Raw genomic sequence first — 6,000 nt, 5'->3', positions numbered from 1 at the left:
TTTATTTACAGAGTGAAAACAACGTAACAATAAATCCCCGTGTTCTCCCAGACTCCCGTGTCGTGTCTCCTGTGAATAGTCCGTGTGCTCTCTGCTCCCGTGTCAGCACCCCCCGGTGCTCGCTGCTCTCCGTGCCTTCCACGCTCTTCCTGCGGGAAACAATAGCGCAGCTGTCAGGACACTCAGAAATGGCAGGCATACACTTTCTGACTAAACTTAGACAGGGTGACTAACGTGGAGTCTCATGCAATGATCCCGCGTCGGTGGGAGCTCCAAGACTCTCCTAAGTAGCTCCCCCGACGAGCCCTGATCAGCGGCAGGTGTGTGGCTTCGGGTGTGGCCAGTCCTTCCGCAGGGCCACACCCCTCAGGCCTGCAGGTGGCTGAGCTCCATCCTCCAAGCATCCCCGCAGACATAAACACACACACTCACATCTACAATCATGGAGGAGAGCAGCAGCAATACCAAAATACATATAATAATAATAATAATAATATAATACATAACTGCTCAGGGATCCTGGGTCGCCCAGTCCCAGGACCCTGACAAGATGGATGTTTGCAAGGTGAATATGAGCTGGAAATCGACACAACAGTGCAGCCCGTCAAACTGCCAAAACGCAGAGTCCCAGTGTCGATGATGAAACCACTGAAAGAGGAACTGATGAGCCTTGCAGACAGACAAATAATAGCACCAGTGGAAGGTAGTACTGATTGGATCAGTGGGATGGTGACAGTGCAGAAGCCAAATGGCAAACCCAGGATATGTATTGACCCAAGACCGCTCAACAAAGCTTTGAAGCGTAGTCACTTCCCGTTACCAACAATAGATGACATCTTGCCAGATGTGTCAAAAGCAAAAGTTTTCACAGTTTGTGACGTGAGACATGGCTTTTGGCATGTGAAGCTTACAGAAGAGTCAAGCCATCTCACGACATTCGCAACACCATTTGGTCGCTTTCGTTGGCTGAGAATGCCGATGGGGATAAGCCCAGCGCCAGAGGTCTTTCAGCGCAAACTGATGCAAGCGTTAGAGAACCTGCCAGGCACATACATCATTGCTGATGACATCCTGATCACTGGAAAAGGAGAGATGACTGAGTTGGCAGAAATGGATCATGACAGAAACCTGAGACTTTTCCTGGAACGCTGCAGAGAGAGAAACATCAAATTAAATGTGGAAAAACTCAAGCTTAGAAGACAGGAAGTACCATACATCGGACATCTACTCACAGCAGAGGGGCTGAGAGCTGACCCAGAGAAGGTACGGGCCATCACAGAGATGCCAGCACCAACTGACATAAAAGGGGTGCAGAGACTAGTTGGAATGGTCAACTATTTATCAAAGTTCTACAAGCATCTGTCAGACGACTGTGAGCCTCTCAGACAACTAACGCACAGAGACAGCCTATGGGAGTGGACAGACGTGCAGGAAGATGCATTTAAAAGACTGAAAGAAAAACTAACTCAAGTCCCAGTTTTGAAATATTACAGCCCTGAAGAAGAGCTGACGCTGCAGTGTGATGCCAGCGAGACAGGACTGGGAGCAGCTCTGACTCAACATGGAAAGCCAGTGGCATTTGCAAGTCGTGCACTGACGCTCACTGAAAGAGGTTATGCACAAATTGAAAAGGAATGTTTAGCTATTGTGTTTGGGATGGAGAAATTCCACCAATATACATATGGTCGTCTTATGAGAGTGCAATCAGACCACAAGCCACTCGAGAACATTATTAAAAAGCCACTGTTGCATGCACCTAAGAGACTGCAAAGGATGCTATTAAGGCTGCAAAAATATGATATAACCATAACATATGGGACAGGGGTGGGATTAAATAAGTGTATACTTCTTCCCACTCCCTTTCAACATGTAAATTAATCAGAATGTTTTTTTGTATGTAATTTGTATAGTATTTTTTTTCTCTCTTATTTCTTTTCTAAATGTACTTGTATATTGTTCACATGTTGAAATAAATTACCAATCAATCAATCAATCAATCAATCAATATGTTCCAGGCCGCGACATGCTACTTGCTGATACGCTGAGTAGGGCCTACCTGCAGGACAGCATCAAAAGCCAGACGGAGTTGGAGACAGAATGTGTCAACATGGTGGACTATGTACCTGTTTCAACAGAAAGCATGCACAGAATACGAGCAGGGACAAGAACCGACCACACACTACAAATGCTGATAAAAACAATACAAAAGGGGTGGCCAGCCTGTAAGAAAGATGTACCTGTTGAAATAACCCAGTTCCAATCTTTGCAGGATGAACTGAGCATACAGGATGGATTGGTCTTCAAGGGAGAGAGAGTGGTGATTCCAGAAGCACTGCAGGCAGATATAACCCAGCGAATTCACTCAACACACATCGGCACAGAAGGGTGCCTCAGGAGACTGCATCTACTGGCACGGTATGAACGACCACATCAAAAAGTACATCGCTACATCTGACGTATGTCGGTCTGTGGATGCAAAACAACAGAAAGAGACACTAAAACCACACGAGCCGACCACTAGACCATGGACCAAAGTTGGGACAGATTTATTCAACTTTGAGGGTAGGGACTACCTAATAACTGTTGATTATTACTCCAACTTTTGGGAGATAGATTATCTACCTGATACCAAGTCGAGTACTGTGATTAGGAAACTAAAGGCTCATTTCGCACGTCAGGGAATCCCAAATATTGTTTTTTCTGACAACGGGCCCCAGTACAGCTCAACAGAGTTTGCCAACTTCAGCCAGAAATGGGAATTTCGACACCATCCCTCATCACCTGGCTATCCGCAGAGCAACGGCAAAGCTGAGTCTGCCGTTAAAACTGCCAAACGACTCATGAAAAAGGCGAAATTGGCTGGACAGGATCCATATTTGGCCTTATTGGACCACAGAAACACCCCAACCCAAGGTTTAACTACCAGCCCTGCACAGAGACTGTTAAGCAGGAGGACGAGGACACTCCTCCCAATAGGAGACAGATTGTTGCAACCCAAAGTGACTGACAACAAGTTAGCACTGATGAAAAACAGAGAGAGACAAACAAAGTACTACAACAAGATGGCGAAGGACATGGACACATTAAACCCAGGGGACTTGGTGCGAGTCCAACCTTTTGAACCACACAACTTATGGACCAAGGCTAGAGTGTGTAACACTCTGGGAAACAGATCCTATGATGTGGAGTTGGACAATGGCAGAGTCCTCAGAAGGAATCGTTGCCATCTGAGGCGAGCTGTGGAGGTCAAAAAAGACATGTCAGCACATCTCCAGCTTGTGGGACAGAACATTACTGTGCCGACACAGAGCAAAGAGAACACACAAAACAGCACTACCAGGTCAGGACGGGTAGTACAACAACCTGGATATCTGAAGGACTATGTATGCAATTAAGGAGTAATCTGTGAGTTATACACTGTGAGAGGAAAAACAAAAGAAAAAAAAAACATCTGTGACGACATTTTGAGTTATATGTTGTGATTTGTTTACGGGTTAGAGAACAGAGCAAAACATCTGAGATAATATTTTGAGTTATGGCTTTGTGATCTGTCTACTTGTTTGGAGAAAAAAAAAGAAAAAAAAAGAAAAAAAGAAAAGACAAAAATAAGGGAAAGTGAAACAAAACAGAAAAAATGAATAAAAGTAATACTAAAGGAAAATAGAAAGAAAGGTAAAAAAGTAAGTGGAAGAAAGAATTTTTTATTTTTCAAGAAAATTGTGTCTAACAAAGAAATGTCATGTCTAATTTTTGTTCCAGCTGCAAACTGAGTTCTCAATTTATGAATAGTTCATTGTCTTTGTAAAAGAAAAGGGATGTAGCAATGGGAATTGCATTTACCTGTGTGTTCCACCCGGAGTTTTGAGAGTGTAACACCGGAAGGTGAGAAGTAGAGACTCATGACTGTTTATTAAGAGTTTAATAAAAGTTTACCTCAGAGGAGGGAAAGTTCAACCGAGCATCTTGTGAAGTTTATAGAGAGAACAAGATGAAACAAGCAGCAGGGGCGAGGTTACTGGTCCCTATATACTCGGGGACCAGAAGACACCCCAGCACTTTGTTTCCTCTGCTTTTTTCTGTCTGTCTCTGGTTTTGCTTTAGTTTCCTTTCCTATGTATCGTCTTGCTATTCTCTGTATGTACTTTCATGCTATTCATATGATTCAGTGAATTAAACTCGGTTCCAAGAATTCTACTCTTTTCCAAAGGATTTTTTTGAGTTAATTGATATTAATTTGATCTAAAAACGTTGGATCTCTGCATCTTTGGTGGATTAAGGTTATTATGTTTGTATCAAAACTGGCAAGCACAATGCTGTGTTACACAAAGAAGATTTGTCATACTTGCAGCTCATCATTTATAGAAATTTAATTTAATGTAGTTACTTATTTAAGGTGAAAAGTTTTTTGTTTTGTTTTTTGTTTGTTTCTTTGCTGTGTTTTGTTTTATTCTTTGCTTCGAGTCCTATGTACATGAGCCGCATGCTAAAAGATCCTTTGTTAAAAGGGTTGGCATAATAAACACATTTTTTCTAATACTCTATTTTAAAACTTTTTTTAAAACCTTTTTAAAATCACTGTCATAACTATTGCACGAGTTAACTCCTTGATTTGATTTGATTTTATTGATTAGCATTCAAATTCAAATCTCAGTGAAAACAGTGAGAAAAAAAAACAAAAAACAGTGAAAACAGAACAAAAATCTACCATAAAGAAAGAAAGCATGAGACAAGGCTAATCAAAAGGTATTGGCTGAAGCATTTGCTTATTACGCCAACCCTTTTCACAAAATATCTTTTTGTATGCAGCTCCTGTACACAGGGCTTGAAGAAAATAATAAAACAAAGCAAAAACCAAACAAAACAAACAAACAAAACAAAGAAAAAAAAAACTTTCCACCTTAGATAAGTAACTACATCAAAGTAAAGAATCAAGAGGTTGTTTTTTTTCTCCTTTTTGTTCTTTTCATTCTTGATATATATATATTTCTAATACTCTATTTTTAAACATGTTTTTAAACAAGGAAAATGAACTACACCTTTTTAAATCACTGTCATAACTATTCCACAGGTTAACTCCTCTAACAGAAACACATCTCTGCTTTATATTTGTCCTCATCTTGTTTTTCTTAAAGAAATCTGTTCCCCTTAAGTCATATTGACTCTCTCTGACTTTGAACAGCTTCTGAGTACTGGGGCAAAGCAAGTTATTTTGTGCTTTATACATTATCTGTGCCATTTTATATTCAACTAAATCATAAAATTTCAGGGTATTCAGATTAATAAACAAAATGTTAGTTGGTTCTATATAGTTTGATTGGTTTATAATTCTTATAGCTCTTTTTTGTAACTTGAAAATATGAAGAGTGTTCGTTTTATATGCATTACCCCATATCTCCAGACAGTAAGTCATATATGGAAGCAACAGAGTACAATAAAGTGTGTATAATGATTTTTTGTTCAGGACATGCTTTGTTTTATAGAGAATAGCAATGGTTTTTGACATTTTTGTTTTCACGTGGTTTATATGAGACTTCCAACTCAGCTTATCATCAATTATCGCTCCAAGAAATTTATTTTCGTACACTCTTTCAATTTCAATTCCATTAACCCTTATTTTAGATACATTTTTCACTTGTCTAGTGCCAAAAATAATCAATTTTGTTTTCTTTATATTTAATGATAACTTATTTACATCAAACCAGTTTTTTAATATATTTAACTCCTTTTCCGCTGTAGTCAGAAGCTGTTCTAAGTTTTTACCTGAGCAGTACAGAGTGGTATCATCAGCAAACAATACACATTTTAACAGTTTGGAAACACTACATATGTCATTTATATATAATATAAATAATTTAGGGCCCAGCACAGAGCCCTGAGGAACACCACAAGTTACCTTCAACTGCTTAGATTTTACATTATTGAATTCGACATATTGATATCTTTCATCCAGGTAACTTTTCATCCACTTGTATGCTATCCCTCTTATGCCATATCTCTCTA

Source organism: Mchenga conophoros, linkage group LG3 (assembly GCF_057382185.1).
Source record: "Mchenga conophoros isolate Kocher_MC1m ecotype Shallow Benthic linkage group LG3, M_conophoros_male_GT1.1, whole genome shotgun sequence".
Classification (NCBI taxonomy): domain Eukaryota; kingdom Metazoa; phylum Chordata; class Actinopteri; order Cichliformes; family Cichlidae; genus Mchenga; species Mchenga conophoros.
Note: the sequence above shows the minus strand (reverse complement) of the source record.